Source organism: Pongo abelii, chromosome 8, assembly GCF_028885655.2.
Source record: "Pongo abelii isolate AG06213 chromosome 8, NHGRI_mPonAbe1-v2.0_pri, whole genome shotgun sequence".
Classification (NCBI taxonomy): Eukaryota; Metazoa; Chordata; class Mammalia; order Primates; family Hominidae; genus Pongo; species Pongo abelii.
In genome coordinates this window covers 22,750,951-22,768,029 of record NC_071993.2, presented here as the reverse complement: position 1 = coordinate 22,768,029, position 17,079 = coordinate 22,750,951, and the positions used below count along the sequence as shown (strand labels likewise).

At 42.3% G+C, this 17,079-nt stretch overlaps 1 protein-coding gene across 5 annotated transcripts in view; it reads left to right on the top strand.

Annotated features, from left to right (window-relative positions):
- The window catches only part of PIP4K2A (phosphatidylinositol-5-phosphate 4-kinase type 2 alpha), a 179,438-nt gene that overhangs the window by 62,116 nt on the left and 100,243 nt on the right, over positions 1 to 17,079 (top strand). The window contains exon 1 of one of the 5 annotated variants that reach the window (XM_054522055.2): positions 4,132 to 4,152. The exons of the other annotated variants lie outside the window; for them this stretch is intronic. The gene's annotated coding sequence lies outside the window, so the exon portion shown is untranslated. Of the gene's footprint in view, positions 1 to 4,131; positions 4,153 to 17,079 lie in introns of those variants that run through there. 5 annotated transcript variants of the gene reach the window in all.

Sequence of the window (17,079 nt, the reverse complement as noted above, 5' to 3'; positions counted from 1 at the left end):
GACTGAGGCAGGAGAATAGCTTGGCTTGAACCTAGGAGGCGGAGGTTCCGGTGAGCCAAGACCACGCCTCTGTACTCCAGCCTGGGTGACAGAGCAAAAGTCTGTCTCAAAAAAAAAAAAAAAATTGTGTGCAGTTTGTCAGTTATTTCATGACTATTAGTGGTTATTCAACACAAATTAAGCACTGTATCGCTTACAGGGTTCAGTTAAATAATACAGAATCTACAGGAGCTGATTTAGATAGCAAGGCATTAAATGTGCTAGTGAGTATTAATAGTGGCTCAGTCTCTGCAAATGCTGAAAAAGCAGCTCTGGACAGTGCTAGCAGGTGGGGAATCATTATTTTATATCCAGATCACTAGTAGCAAGGAAACCTTAGAAATTAATTTTTAGTTCCCCAGCCAAAGCAGCACAGGAAGTCGCACAAGCAGTGAGCGGTCGCCCATGCATCTGTCCTTGGCACCCTGCAGCCGCTGAGCTGCCTCCCGGGAACCAGCACAGACCTCAGTAGTCGTGGCCTTGCTCTCACCGGTTCCAGTGTCCAGGAGACAGATGTCAGATACATCATACAAATACCAATGATGACAACTGCGTGAGGCTAAAAGACAGGTCCACAATGCTTAGAAGTAAATAATAAGGGGACAGAGTCTAAACTGGAGGTGAGGTGGATGCCTACGAAGTCTTCTGGAGGAAGATGCGTCTAAGCTGAGAGCTGGCCAGGAGAAGCAGAGTGAGGGAGTGAGAGAATTCCAGGCAGAGGAGCCGCGTGGGAGGCCCCAGGCTTGCTGGGAGAACAGAGCAAAGGCCGGGGTGATGGGAGTGAAAGGCCACAGGGCATAGAGTTGGGGACAGGGTGGGTCAGGTAGGGCTTTGAGGTCACCAAAAGGATTTTTCCTAAGAGCAATTGAAAGTCATCTTTTGAGGCTGGGAATAGTGGCAGATGATTGCTTTTAAACAATCACAGCCGCCGCAATTTGGAGAAAGTCTTGGAGGAGGGACAGAGTGAAAGTCAGGAGACCAGTTAAGGGTCTGCTTGGTGGACAGACTTAGTGAATCCAGATAGCTGGTGGGGCTTAGGAGGTGGAGAGAAACTAGAGATCCACTCACCCAGACTCAGGGCATGGTTTTCTGGCATAATTAACTTTGTGGTAAGAGTGCCTTTTTAGCCCTCTAAGTGGAGATGTTAAGAAAGCCATTGGTTGTGGAAGTCTGGAGCTCAGAGGGTGGGTAGGAGCTAGAGCTACAAATCTGGGAGCTGTCACTTCCAGATGAGATTTAAGGCCCGGTAGTGAACCAGGTAGGTTTGAGAGAGGCTGTGGCCTGAGGTGGCTCGAGCCAGACCACTTGGACATTTAGAAGCAGCCTAGAACAGGAACAGCCAGCCAGTAAAAGGTAGGGGGGTGAAAAAAAACAAAACAGTAGATTTCCGAAAAGAAGAAAGTCTCCATCTAGTTTAGGAAGGAATCTTTTTATGTTTGGAAGTAGACCATTTCTAGAAAGTATAGAAGTTGGTTCATGTATCTCATCCTGCTAGCAGCTAGGCTGTGCCTGGAGAAGTTAATTTAAAATAAAGAATGAGTTTATCTCTGTTGAGAACATTAACTTTCTTGCTATACCGCGAGTGACACGTAAATGAGAGTATATGTTGAAGCCAGAAGTCCAGCTTGTTCACAATATCACAGTAAAATTGAGCTCAGATATGTCCTCTTGTTTATAGAGTGCTATGTAGAGTGTTCTGATATTTCATGGTGAACTACATAGGGCAGATATTCCTGTTTCCATTTTACAGTTATGAAAACTGAGGCAGCCTGGGCAACATGGCAAAACCCCATGTCTACAAAAATTAGCTGGGTGTGGTGTCATGCCCCTGTAGTCCCAGCTACTCCGGAGGCTGAGGCTGGAGGATCCCTTGAGCCCAGGAAGTCGAGGTTGCTGTGAGCTGTGGCCATGTCACTATATACTCCAGTCTGGGTGACAAAGGGAGACCCAGTCTCAGAAAAAAGAAAACTGAGGCTAAAAGACAGTAAGTGATGTGACTGTAAAACCTTCACACGTGCTTGTAAATACCTCTGATAGATATCAGAGCCCGGTCACCTGGGGAGTCCCTAAGGGAGTGGCCCACAAGTCAGGCCACTTGTGATTCTGGAATAGCCTAGAAGATTTTTGGACACACACTTAGTTTTATTGGTCAAATGTTTGAGCCAAATCCCATGGATGGGTTCTGGGGAGATACACAGTCCCTGTCCCCAAGGAGTTGATGGACCAATGAGGAAGGCAGATAGAACCATGAACTCTGGGTGTTCCTGCCATTCTCTTGCAGAGACACAGGGGAACTTTTGTGACCCAGTGGGTCGGGTGGGGGATATGAATGGCCATAAAGGAAATAGCGGGAAAATAGTAGGGCTGATATCATTTGCTGAAGAATGAATCTACATAAGTATTTTTCCTGGGGCAGGTCCTTCCACCTGCCTGTGCTGTGTAATTTAGCGAGGAGACTGATGTGGGTATGGCCATCCCTCTTACCGAGTAAATCTGTCCCATTATGTGGCTGTCCACCTCGTTCCTGGTCTTGTCCCTGAGGGAGCATGCCCCTCCCTTGGAGGTGAGCTAAGTCAGGATGTTCGGGTTAACGATGAGCCTGTGTGTGCTAATGCTTTCAGACTTCTTCCTTCCTTGTGTCTGCAGTGTCACCCACTAGTTACTTTATTAGCTCCTGGAGGACAGGGAGCATGTTTTCTTCTCCTGCTCTTGGCCCCTTGCACTGTGCCGGGTGCAACTTGGCGCTTAGGTGGAAAAGAGATGGCCATTTGACATGTGTTTTGGCTCAGGGGTTTTTCTCAAGTTCAACAGTAACTCCACTCACTCAGCCCTTTTATGTGGAAGATGATTCATTTGACAGCCAAGTTAATATTTTAAAAGTGTGAACTTAAAACAATAAAGAAACTTTTGGGGAGCTGGAAAATCTATAGTCAAAGGAGAAAGAAACAGACATTATAGACCCATCTGATTGTGGAATACAGGAGCATGTTAAATTATTCATAAGTTGCTTGATAATTGGTGAATAAACGTATGATGGAACATTTAGAATTTGGCAAAACCTTCTAGAGAATCCATTAAACAAATGCATGCAACAGCAAGTTTTGGATAAATTTTTATTCTTATAAATTGGATGACATATAGCTAAACTCAAATTAGAACTATCAGTGAAAATATTCTAGTACCCAGATTAGCAAATTATTTTTACTAGTGCTTTCTGGCTCTAAAAACTGGTATTTTATGGGAAATTAGAGGGTTAATTCTTGAAAGTATGATATTGATGTCCTAGAATGTGCTTTTCTGCCCTCAAGCAAATGGTATGGCTTTGGACTACGTTCTGATGATCGCAAGTATCTCTGAATTGCTTTCTGTTTCAGGAATGTGTATCCTCTCTAGTCTTCATTGGCCAAATTGATCTCTTAAAGACCTTGTGGTCTGGCAAAGCCGCTTCTTGCTCATTAAGCTTGGGAGTATGTTTTCAATAGTTACATTCAATTGTTTCCTTGAAGCGTGTGAAGGAAATGTGCCTGTTTCAGACCACAAGAGCCAGGGAATTTTTTGTAATGTTTGATTGTGGTTAATCAGTTTTCTGTTCTTCCTGGAGATAAACTGCATGTTTCAGGGCCCCTCCTGCAAAATCAGAGATAATATGAAATGACAGGAAGAGTGTTTTCCAGTCTAAGGAAAATACTTGGAAAAGGCAAAATGTTCATTATCTGCAACAAGTGGTTAAAGATTTTCAAAGACATTCATAAAAATTGAAGAATAATAGTGAAAAGAAGTTGTCCCATGGAAGAAATATTCTTTAGATTACTTTTCCTCTTCTTTGCTACTACAATAACCAGAGGGCCATTTAATGTCAGCTAATAAAGGATTCACAGAATAACTACTAAGCAGACTTAAGGAATTAACTCTCCCCACACCGTCCTTAACTGAGTTTTTTGGTTGTTTAAATATTTTCTGTACGTATTCTCACTCATTATTTGGCACTTTTTTTTTTTCTTTTTACTTAGTATATTTTAAGATACAACCTTTGCAGGAAAGAAGAGAGAAAACTGTATATTTAAACAGAGTGAATTGTGTGTTAACTCTGAAAGGACAGAGACTGGAAGGAAGGTAAGTCAGGGCTTGAATATTCCAGGAAGGGTTTGAGGAGGAAGGAAATAAAGTCTGAACAGCCTTGAGGGAATGGGTAGACGTAGGAAAGGATTCACGAAGGTCTTTAGATGACAAAAGTAGAGATCCAGTGGCTGAGATGTTGTCGATATTTTATTTTTATCTTCTAAATGCTTTTCTTGGAAGATCTTATTTCTTTTCACACATTGTTTTTCTTCTGTTTTTCCCAGCTGTCTGCTTCCAGGGCTAATGGTGAGTTTTCCTGCAACTCACTGGAGATTTTGCTGTGTAAAATCCCAAAGGGTCGCTTGCATGTATTTGTTGCCAGTAGCCTGTTTTCATTGGGTCATTTACTGTGGTTTAATATGCCACTTCCCCAGTGGACCTGATGTGAAGAAAGTCCCCACAATCCTGTCTTCTGTGACCTTTCTGAGGCCTTTTCCTTGTTACTGGGAACAAAGATGTGATAGCTGATTGGGAGGAGAGTGTTCCATGTCATCTATCACACCAGTCACTATGTTTTTCCATGTTGTTGAATGCAGATTGAGTTACTGTTGTGGCCTATGTTATTGTTGTCCACGTTGTGTAGATCCCATGACTCTCTGATGGTGTTTAAGATGGGATGCCTCTGCCATCAAATCCCAGGAGAGCCTGTTTTTCTCCACCTCAGTCCTTTCACTTTCTTATCTGCTTCCCTGCCTCCTCCTCTGTCCCACAAGCCTTTCACAAAATAGTTAACATATTTGCTTTAAGACAAAGCTTGAAAACACACACACGCGCGCACACACACACACACACACACAAAGTATTTAGAGACTAGATACTGAATTATCTGACGAGACTTAGAATTTGATTCTCCTACCCTGTATCTTGCTACCAAAAATGGCACATGGGCACACATACACGCTTTTAGTAGGCAACTTAGAGCCCATGAAATAATGAGAATAATAATAATAGTAGTTATGAAGCCTTGCATTTCCTATTCTGCTTTGGCCAGAGAGCAATAAAGCCTCATTTAAAAAGCAGCTTTCCATCTTTCTTTAAAAAAACTTTGTAGTAGAAGTAAACAATTCTGTTTGTTTCAATGAGAGAAAACACCCGTGGATCAGCCAGGTTCACAGCGTAGTCAGCTGGCATCCTGGTTTGTTTTTTTGCTTGTTTTTTGTTTTTTGTTTTTTGTTTTTGTCTTGAAGAGTTTTTGCTGAAGGAAGCATTAGAGTTCTACTTAATATGCATACAATAGAAAGCAGTAATTAAGGAAAAGGATATATCAGCCAACCTATCTTAAGAAGGATCTAACTAGATAACTTTGTCTTTAAGACAGTCCTAACCCTCAGACGCCACAGGTGGGTGCAAACAACAGTGCTCCCCACTGGAGATCCTGGGGCCCACTTTGGCTTGGCTTCGAAAAGGGAAGACAAAGTGTCCCTCCCAAGTTACAAACACAGGTTGTATACTGTGGCTTTTGCTCTCTGATAACCAGATTAGCCTTCTAAACAACTGTTCTCAGCAGAAGTAAGGGTGGTCTTTTTTTTTTTTTCTTTGCCATCCATACTAGTCTGCTTCCTGTCTTTCAGAGCACAAGGCTGTTTGTAAGAAAAATGTGTGAACTGAAAACCACCACTGCCACCTATTAGATAAGTACAAGATAACCAAAAACCAAATACAAAATGAGCTGTCAGAGCTGTTGATAAGTTCTCTTGTGTGAAAGGAAAGAAAAAAAATGCAGCAAAAGACCATGAGAATTATTTTTAAAAGTAAGACTATAGACAAAAGTCCAAGGATATCTTAATCTCCCTTTCTCTGTTCCTCTTGTCTCATTCTCCAGCCAACTTTAGGGACAAGCAATGTCTTCATCGAGAAGGCACGTCACGTCCCCAAAGGTGGGTTCTTGGTGACCAGAGTACCTGCCTACAGAAAGCAGAGAAGCCTGTTTTCTTCCTTGTGTCTGTAGGAAAGTTGTCTTTCAGATATAGTCTTCTTTGTTCATCTGTTACTGTGCACTGCCAGGCTGACCCCTTTTCTCAGACCGATTGATCATGAAATTAAAAATGGTTTACCTGAGTTAATTATATTATTAGGCCGGGCACGGTGGTACACACCTATAATACCAGCACTTTGGGATGCCAAGATCGGGTGGATCTCTTGAGCCCAGGAGTTCCAGACCAGCCTGGGCAACATAGGGAGACCCCGTCTCTACAAAAAATGCAAAAAAAAAAAAAACCAACAAAAGAAATAAATAAATTAGCTGGTGTGGTGGCTCGTACCTGTAGTCCCAGCTACTCAGGAGGCTGAGGTGGGAGGATCAACTGAGCCTAGGAGGTCCAGGCTGCAGTGAGCCCTGAACTGAGATCTCACCAGCTTAGAGTGTAGACCCTGTCTGAGTACCTGAGTGAGACCCCGTCTCAGGAAAAAAAAAAAAAAAAAAAAAATTAAGTACTATCTTCATTGTTTTCAAGACATTTTCCACTTGTTACTTTAGCAAAGTTTACAGTATTCTACTTGTTTTCAGTCCTTCAAAACTAATCTTTTTCTCTCTTTCTTTCTTTCTTTTTTTTTTTTTTAAAAAGAAATACAGTCTCTCTCTCTTACCCAGAACTGTAGCACAGTGGTGCAATCATATCTCATTGCAACCTGAGACTCCCAGGCTCAAGTGGTGCTTCCATCTCAGCCTCCCGAGTAGCTGGGACTACAGGTCCTGCCACCATGCCTGGCTAATTTTTAAAATATTTTGTAGAAACAGGGTCTCACTATGTTGCTCAAGCTGGTCTTAAACTCCTGGGCTCAGGTAATCCCCTCACCTCATCCTCCCAAAGTGCTGGGATTATGGGCATGAGCCACTGCGGCTGGCCCTAATTCATTTTTAATAACTAACCAGATACACTAGTGGTGTTACACATAAGCATTAATTTTTTTTGTCGTTGTCACCCATTTAAAAAAAATTGTGTTTTCAAAATGAGTTGCTTCAACCTAGTGCGGAGAATCAAAATTTTAAAAGATCAAAATTTTGGTATTTTAAAAGTCAATTCTGACCAATTATAGTGATTTGGTTCTACCTGATAGTTTAATATTTCTTTGCCCTTTTAGTAAGTCCCCAGCAGAGGGGGAAGGGAGTAGGCAGTAAGTCTTAGAAAACAGTGTCTTGTGAATTTACTGACTCTTATGGATTGGGAATTTCTAGGGGTATCTGGAAATTAACCAAAGCAGTTCTTTTTCTTCTCCAGTTAGGGGAAGTTGCCATGAAACAAATAATGGTGACTTGGTTGGTTCATTTAATTCATTTATTTATTGAATATTTATGGCCTGTCCACTAATTACCTGGCACAAGTGTAGGTCCTAGAAGATACACATTGGGAAAAAGTAGACACACAGACTAGATCCCTACTGTCCTGTCGTACATTCTAGGAGGGGGAGAGAAAATGTTAAAAATGAGCAAAGTAAGTTGTCAGGTCAGGTGCTACCAAGTGCGAGGGAAGGAGATTAGAGTGGTGGGTGCCATCTGGATAGGGTGGTCAGGGGAGCCCCATCTGCTAAGGTGGCATTTGAGTGGAGACTTGAGGTGAGAAACTGGGAAGTGAGGTGGGGACTGAAGCCTGATGGACTAGCCATGGGCAGACCAGGCAGGAGCTTACGCAAGGTGAGGACTTGTAGAGGAGTTGGGCAGGGATGTGAAATAATTAGCTTGATGTTCTACATAAGATGCCCTGGGCTGCAAGGTGTGGAACTGATAAGCCAAGACCTCCCAGGAGGCTTTGCCGCCATCTGCAGAATCATGCTGATGGCTTTGAAGAGAGAGGCAGTGGTGGAGAGAAGTGGCTGATTTGGGGCATGTTTTGAATAAAGAGCCCACAGATTTGCTGAAGACTTGACTGTAGGGTGAGAGGGGAGTCAGAGTCAACTCCGGGAGTTTGGGCCCAAGCTACTCTGTGCATGGAGGTGCTACTCTGTGCATGGAGGTCCCACTGGCTGAGAGAGGGAGGGGTGAGCAGGAGCTGGTTGCAGGCCAGGGGAGAGCAGGACTTCACATTTATGAGTTGTTTAGTTTTGGGGATGCTTGTTAGAGATCCAGCTGGGGATGGTGATTAGCAGGAGTTTAGAATTCAGTGGAGAGATTAGGGATAGAAATGTTTTAAAAAGTGAGAGCCATTGCACTGCAGATGGTGGGGCAGGCTGCGTTCTGCGGGATGATAAATCCTCCAAGGGAAGGGGAAGTGGCCAGGAGCCTTCCAAGAGGCAGAGGCGTGGTGTAATGTGATGGTAGGTGCTTCAGAGGGGATGATCATTTCAGGGAGGAGGAGGAAATGGGGGTGTGGGATTGGTCAGGAGGAGCACAGGGCACCTACCCCATCTTCTGGTTCTGTGGTTCCTACACAGAAGAAAAAATACTTGAGGGGGGCTGCAAGGGAAGTGTGGTCCTTGGGGACAGTCAGAATTTGGCTGGCATGAAAAGATAAAGGTTCAGCGATAGGTTAATTTTTGCTGATGAGAAATTGTGACTCCTGGAGAGCCCCATGGAGGGATTTGGGGGCCTGGGATGGCAAAGGTTCAGGTCAACTGGGTCAGGTTAGGCAATCTTTGGAGCGGAATGGAGCGAGCTGGTGGCTAGAATTCTTGTAACATCTGAATTAAACAGGGATGGAAGGCCTGGTAGGATTAATCTGCCTTCCTAAGACAGATCTAAGGGTGAGCAAACTTTTTCTGCAAAAAGATAGTATTTTAGGCACTGTATTTAGGCCATACAGTTTCTGTCAGTGACTCAAACTTATGTCATAGCACGAACACAGCCATAGGTAACACAAATCAATGGGCCTGGCTCTGTTCCAATAAAACTTTATTGACAAAAGCAGCCAGCGGCCAGATTTGCCCATAGGATGTAGTCTGGCAAACTGTAGGCAAGGGAGTTAGTAATTGGTGAGAGAGGGATGAGGAGATGGGTGGGAAGAAGGGGCCCGAGACTTGGAGTTGGGAAAACTGGAGTTCCAGGAGCCAAGTCCTCAGTCTGTCGCCATCCTGATGAGGTGTCCATCACCCACAGGGAGAACTAGGTGTTTCCACTCCTCCTCCTTGGTGCTGGAGCCTTTTGAAAATTGCTTAATGAAAGAGGCAGGTAATCCCAGGTCTCATATTCAGGAGCGTGATGAGCTTTTCCTCATCTCCACAGCAGACAGACTAGAGGAAAGAGACTTAAGACGTAATCGGAGATGTTTACATTGACAAAAGAGAACTTCTTGGCAGGAATGAAGCTAAAATACACGAATTACTATCTAGGAAGATCTGAAGATTGTTGGAGGTTAGAATGAACAAGACCAATTTCCTTCTCTTACCTGGACCACAGAGACTTTGTTGGTCTTTTCCAAGCCCTAGATCTTTTCATGTGAATGTGTCATTGTCTTAACTCTATAGGAGGCAAATCTGTTCTAAATACCGTTTTGATGTGCTAAAAATACACTGTTCTATTATATATCTGTTGTGTGTATATGTTTATAAACAGATCAGTGTGTGTGTCTGTATATACGTACACACCGATCTGTTTATAAATGCATAAATATACATACAGATACACATAATCTGTTTATAAGTACACTGTTATAGATACTCCTAATTTAAGAATATATATTTAAAATTTCTCAAGTTGCAAGTGGTAAAGTTATGTTTCATTATTTATCTTAATAAATTGAATACCTATTAGTGACATTCTGAGTGACAAGGTTGATTTTGCCAGCCTATCCTAGTATTCTTTGTTGGTATGATTTTATTTGCCAAAATAAATTGGTTTGCCTCAAACCACACACTAGGTACTAAGTATCTTCAAAACAAAATTCAGTGAAACTCGAAAGTGCTATAGGATGGTGGCTGTAAGTGACAGAAACACAATTCAGACTAAGCAGAAAGAGAGCTTTGTCTCCAGGATCCGAGGGTGCATTCTGGAGGCCCGAGCTAGGATGTGGAGCAAGGGATGTGGCGCAAGGGATGTGGCTGAGCCCACAGTGCAGCTGGAACCAGGGGTGCAAATGCCGCCAGGACCTCTCTGTTTCTCACCTCTGCTTCGAATTGCATCTCTGCCTCCTCCAGGCCAAATTTTGGTGAACAGTGACTGTGTCCATTCTTTATATCTCGTCATTAAATTATGGGAAGAGGCCTGTGTGAAAGTCTGAAGGTCAGATCCTGGAAAGAAAACTCATTGGTCTGCTTGGGCTTGGGGCCAGCCTTGGACAGCCCTGAACAGTTCTGGCTGCAGAGCAGGGAACCCTGTGATGGCCAGAGAATAGGGTCACAGCCATATAGAATCATCACTCCTGTGGTAACCAGGTAGATCTGGGGTTCAGGGAAGGGTGAGATGTAGGTGGTGAGCTGGGCATTCAAAGAGAAGGTAGGCCGGGCATGGGGACTCATGGCGGCTCATGGCCTGTAGTCATAGCCTTTGGGAGGCTGAGGTGGGAGGATCGCTTGAGGCCAGGAGTTTGAGACCAGCCTGGGCTGATCTCAGACCCCATCTCTACAAAAATTAAAGAAAGAAAACCTAGCTGAGTGTAGTTGCACGTACCTGTAGTCCCAGCTACTTGGGACATTGAGGTGGGAAGATTACTTGAGCCCATGAGTTCAAGGCTGCAGTGAGCTATGATTGTGCCACTGCACTCCAGCCTGGGTGACAGAGCAAGACCCCATCTTTAAAAAAAAAAAAGTCAGGTATACGTTAAGTAAACATGAAATCTATATAAGAGAACAAAAATTCACTCTTAATGTCAGCACGTTAATGTAGATCCATTTACTGAGACAGACTCTGTAGTGGCAGAGAGTGGCCTTGTTAAGCCAGCACCCTGTTCTGCAGGCTGTGGGTAGAAGCTAGGAAGTCCCTGGAGTTTCACCCAGCTTTTCCCATGAATGACCTTGGCCTCAGTCTCTTCATTTATAAAATGAGGGGGTTAGATTAGTTGGTCTCCAGAGTACCCTCCGAGTCTAAAACTGCTCTGTCTGCAGCATCGTATGTCATAGGATATAATAGACTTTACAAGAAGGTTTAAGATGACAAATTTTAAAAATACTGCTGCTACACAAGCATATATTACCATTTGTTGAGTTGATAAGGCTTAATAATGTAATTGGAGGCATTAAATTTTTTTTTCAAAATGGAATATGAATAAAATTTTATATTTCTCCCAAATCTTTCTCTCGGTTCTTAGAACTGTTTATTACTTTTTTGCCTGTTAATTTCCCACTAGGTCTCATTGGGCTCCACATCCTTGCTCTGTGTTTATGTAGAATATTAAACATCATTCCCTTTCATCTCACTGCAACTGCGTCTCTGTTTCATCTGCACTTTATTTCCACTTTGCATTAGGGAATACAAAACTGAGCCATGTTTAAGCAACGTAGTGTCAATCACCCAGTTTAGATTCCATTTTCCCAGGCGGAGGAGAAGGTAAATAAATTGGATCCAGTGAGAAGCCTGGATATTAGGATGTGCCCATCATTGTCTCTTTCAGCAGAACTCCACACAGAGGACAGGCAATCCCCTAGGCTCTGCACGGGTCACTGGGCACGCCACCCTGCTACACAGCATCAGCATAATCCCCTCCCGGAGCCCTTTGTGGGACGGTGGGTCTTGGCCAGCCTGTTTTCCCCACAGCTGCTGTCCTTAGACCCCTTCATGCTTCACATGCATTAAAAGGACCTGGTGTTGATAAACAAGCTGAGGCTCCTGTGGGATGAATCTCCCAACTGGGAGGTGCTCTTCTGTGTGCAGAAAGAGCACCTGATTGTTGCCAAGGTTTCTTTTGGTACCAAAATAGTACCTGGTGCTACCAAGGGAAATACTGAATTTTCCAGATGCAATACCCATCATCCTTCTTTGATGATTTATGAATCCCTGTTAAGTCAAACATTTTCTTTCAATATGCTAAAATTAACAATTTCAAAAATCTAGTAAGCTTCATGTAAAGGATTGTGTTTTAATAAAAGTGATCATTCAAAACACCTGTTTAACTCATAGCTTTCAATTCCAATCAAAGCTCTGTTAATCCTTTGCTTGGGATGTCTTGATTTTTCTTTTTCTTTCTCCTTAAAAAAAAAAAGAAGACAACGCATCCATGTCAATCCAATGGATTGACAACGCATCAATCCATTGGATTGATATTTGATTCTTCTTGGTAAAACCGCCAGTTTTAATTAAGTTTGAAAATTGAAATCTGGCTGGAAATTGGATGAAATTCAGCATAGTAATTTCCTTCACGTGTTCTTCATGTTCTGCAGCAGGGACTGTGAATTTACGTGGCTGAAGACATTATGTGACTTTAATTACACCTGCTTTTGTGAATTAAATACAACTTTTTAGTTTTGATGGTGTTCATAAAAATCCTTTTATGCTTCTTGAAGGGAAGGGATCAGTAAAAGGATATTCAGTGTTAAGCTATGGCAACTTCCTTCTATTCACTATAGCAAATAAGTTCACTTAGGAATTTTAGTTAGGAAAGCTTGAGGCATTTTGTATTGTGAAAAAAATGTACTCTAATTTTAAAGAAATTTCAGGGTATTCTGTGAATTGTGCACACTCTATGTTCTTGACAATTTGTATTCTTGAGTGTATTACCCACTTTTTTCCCACTCATCTTTAAGTCAACTTGAATCTAAGAAAAGTTGGACATATACATACCTTAAAAAAAAAAAAAAAACCTCTTAATTCTAACTCTCAAATGGAGACATTAGAGAACTATATTTATTTTGTGTCTCTAAGTTAATCAAAATGTTAATTCTTTTTTTTTTTTTTAGCTTCTTTTGATTTCTCAAGTATAAAGCAAATGGGTGTTTCTGGCAAGCTCAGCTGGTGTTTCTTTGAGCACTTTTTGGTTTTGTTACGTGCATGATAAACATGCATGGTGAAGGTTGACAATTACCTAAATGGCTTTTGGTATTCCTTCTTGGCTTCCTTGGATTTTATTGGCTAAATGATGTGCTTTAAATGTTTTTTTCTGATGTCTTTGATTTGGTGGTTGCTCTTTACTGAGGATTCTTTCTGCCCCATTTCCTAACCCCCACCACATCTTGACCATGAGTCATTGTTTTTCCAATCAGTGTAGTCAAATTAATTTGATTTTGTTGAAGGTATGGGCTAGGGCTTCTGGTGGCCTTGAGAATATACCTTCCAGTTTTGCTATCGTGGCGCTGTTAGCCAATCACATGCTCAGGGCAGTGCTAACAAAAACACTGTCAGAAGAAGACTTTAACCAAGTGCTAATATTAAGATTTTAACCAAGTAAGAATCACTACTGAGATTCTTACATGGGAATAGTACTTTTAATCTGACAGAAGAACTGTAATAAATATTCTAAGGCACCATGATTTTTGGACTTTGTCCTTCACTGAACTTCAAGGTCCTACATACTTAAAAGCCAAAAAATATGTCACTGAATTTCTTTCCATCAAACATACAATAACAATAGAAAAGTGGGTTTTTTCCCTCCCCCTTTAAAAATTGATCTCTGTTCACTAGGAGAATAGAGATAATTTCCATGTAAGATACTTATTTTGAAAATTACTTAGATGGGATCCAGAAAAAGTAAAGGGAAAAAGAAGAAAGAAGAAAGATGAGTAGTTCTGTTGGACTCTTCCTGCTCTTTCCTTTTGATTACGTATTTAGTTTGAATAGGAATACTTTAAGACATACTTAAGTAATAATTTAAGTCAGAAAGACTAATTCTGGGAAGAGGAGAAGAGAAGAGTTATTGAGAGAGGCTATAAATTGAGGTCAGATTAACCAAAGAATATGGCCATCCATATTCTTTGGAGATCGTCTCCAAATATGTCTCCATAATATGGAGACAGAAGAGATTGTTCAAAGAAAGGGGAGAGTGTGACAGAGGAGAGTGGAATTAATTTACTGTGATATACTTAATTTTATATAGGTTATTTCTTTTCATCAAAACCCAATGCTTTCTATATTTATTTTCATTATAAATTTTATTCATTCATTCTTAGCAAGTACACTCAACCAGGATGATCAAACCTGCTTCAACATGCAAGTTATTATCCAAAATGCAGCCTTCCTGGAGCCCCATTGGGGATCATTAGTGCAAATTCCACTGTGTTCTTTGGTCCCGGGGGACTGTTCAGGAGGCAGGTGATGCCAGAATTAGCCGATCGAATTGCGGCACTCGGGATCTCCAAAGAGCAGATTTTCCAGAGATAGTATTCACTTATACGTCCATTACAGAACTGTCTTCATACTTACTTTCAGATTATCCATTCAGAATCATTCTGTGACTCTGAAAAATCTGTTTCAGAGTATACTTGCTGAGATCCTTTTAAGTAAACAAGTACTTTTTACATTGTGCAGCTTGATGGCCATCAAGACTGTTGAATGAACACGTTTTGTGGGATTTTACACTCTTTGTGGCCGAGTTGCTTTGCTTTGGTGGCATGTGTCTGAGTTCTGGTTTCGTCTGGGCAGCATGGTTGCTGCAGCCTTTTGGCCGGTGCACTTTACGCTCCTTGTCTTGCTTTGTGCTGTTTGCCACCTGGATGATTCCATCCAGCCATTGAATCTCACTGCACAAAGAAGAAAAGAACAAATAACCCATGTGTGTTAGGGCATGCAAGAGGCTGCCTTTCTTGAGGATGGCAAATCTATGAATAGAGTCTGGATAGGCTAAGTTATGCAGCATGTATTGTTATGGTTGGGCAGGTTTGCATAGTCCGAGGCACATCAGCTGAGCAGTAGCAGGTTTAGCTTCTGGTCTTGATGCAAACAGTAATTTCTTGTGTTATTTTAGTAATAATTCACTTATTTGGCTTCAGTTTATTAATCTTTTTGTCATCTTTAGGTTCTTTAAGCTCTTAAACTATGGAATCTGTGTCTTAGATCATTATGGATGGGAGCAACAGATGAGGATATAATGGTTTGAAAAGAGCCATACTGAGAAAGGTGCATAGTTCCAGAGAGACCAACCTAGGTGTCAAATCATGGGGCCGTTTTCACTCTTCTGTGGGTTTTAAAATACGCACTTCCATTCCAAACCTAAAGCTTCCTTGACGTTTGCTCTTCCTTGCCACCCTTCATACACATACGTTGCCTCCATCTTTAAAATGCTTTGTAGTACTTATTTATTGCTATTAATATATAAGTGGCCTAAAACAAGTCTTTATTTGCTGGGGATTCTGCAATTTGGGCTGGGCTCTGCTGGGCAGTTCTTCTGGTCTCACTCACGTGGCCGCAGTCACCCCTGGAATCACTGGGTCTGGGCTGTTGTAACCACCTTCCAGAAGAACAAACCCAGGGCCCAGTGCTTGTCAGGCTTGTGCTTATGGTCTTGTTTGCTGATTGCCCACTGGCCAAAGCCAGCCTCGTGGCCAGCACCAGAGTCACTGTGGGAAGGGGCTGCATAAGGGTGTGAACACCTGGAAGTGTGATTCATCGGAGACCGTTAATATGCAGTCGACCACATACTTACACCCTGAGCTTGTATTTTGAAAGTCTGTACTACAGACTTGAAGGACATGTCTGTATTCCCTGTCCTGGGCTGTAAACTTTCAGAAAGTTTTGTTTGACAGTATCTACACCCCTACAGCGAATGAGGTGAGTGCATAATAAGTTTTGACTGTGTATGGCAGCTCATACCTATAATCCTACCACTTTGGGGAGGCTGAGGCAGGACAATCGCTTGAGGCCAGAATTTCAAGACCAGCCTAGAGAACATAGTGAGACCCTGTCTCTACAGTGTTTTTTTTGTTTGTTTGTTTTAATTAGCTGGGTGTGGTGGCACACACCTGTAGTCCCAGCTACTCAAGGGGCTGAGGTGGGAGGATCCCTTGAGCCTGGGATGTTGAGGCGGCAGTGAGCTGCGATCATACCACTGCACTCCAACCTGGGTGACAGAATGAGACCCTGTCTTTAAAAACTAAAAATAAATAAATTTGAAAAATAAATCAGTTGTGATGACAGAGGTGGGTGGTGTCTGTACTTCCCTGAGTATGGCCAGGAGAGAACATTTCCTGTTGCGTCTGGTTCTTTCTCCAGTTCCTTTTCAAGACTCCATTGTGGAGTCCTCTTCCTGAAGATTTTCACTATTTTTTTCTCTCTGAATCCCTTTGTGACATTATCAATTCCTATAGCTACGCTCTTCCTAAAGCTTTAAATAAAATCTCTTTGCTGATTACTTCTAAATGTTTTCAGCCTCAGAACCACATTTGTGGCTGCATGTTAAACATCTCCACATGAATAATCTGTGGACATACGAAAGTAATGCATCTTCTATGTACCCTAAATCTTTCTGCGTTTCCTGTTTTAGGTAATGGCTTCACCACTCTTCTAGTATCAAAGGCTTGAAACCTCTTAAGCATTCCTAGCACCCGTTGCTTGGTCCTGCATTGTGATTCTGGCCTCCAGTCCTCATCCTTGCTTCAAATTATATTCCACACACTGAGCTCCTTAGAGGGTCCTCATCGTAGAACCCCCCGGCCCATAACTTGCCGTGCTTCCTTGCTGCCCACAGAACTCAGCCTGGCACTGAAGATCCCCATCAGTTTGGGCCTTTGAAGTTCTTCAGTCATTTTCTGGGTTTAATGACGTGCTCTCTTGAATAAGAATCCAAATCCAAGTGTTTTCCCTCCTTCAGGGTCTGGCTCCAACATTTCCTTCTCCTCAGACAAACTCAGTGGGTAACAGTCTCTTCCCTCTCAGTACTATCACAGCCTTTCGTGCTGTTAGCAACTTTTCTTTTTATTTAAAATAGACATTATTTTTTTACAGAAGTTTTAGGTTCACAACAAATTGAGAGAACTGTACAGAGAATTCCCACAAAGCCCTTCCAGACACACACATTCAGCTTCCCCACCACTAACATCCCAGTTGGCACCAGAGCAGGACGGTTGTTACATTCGATGAACCTGCCATAACATTTCATTGTCAACCACAGTTCACAGTTGACATTAGGG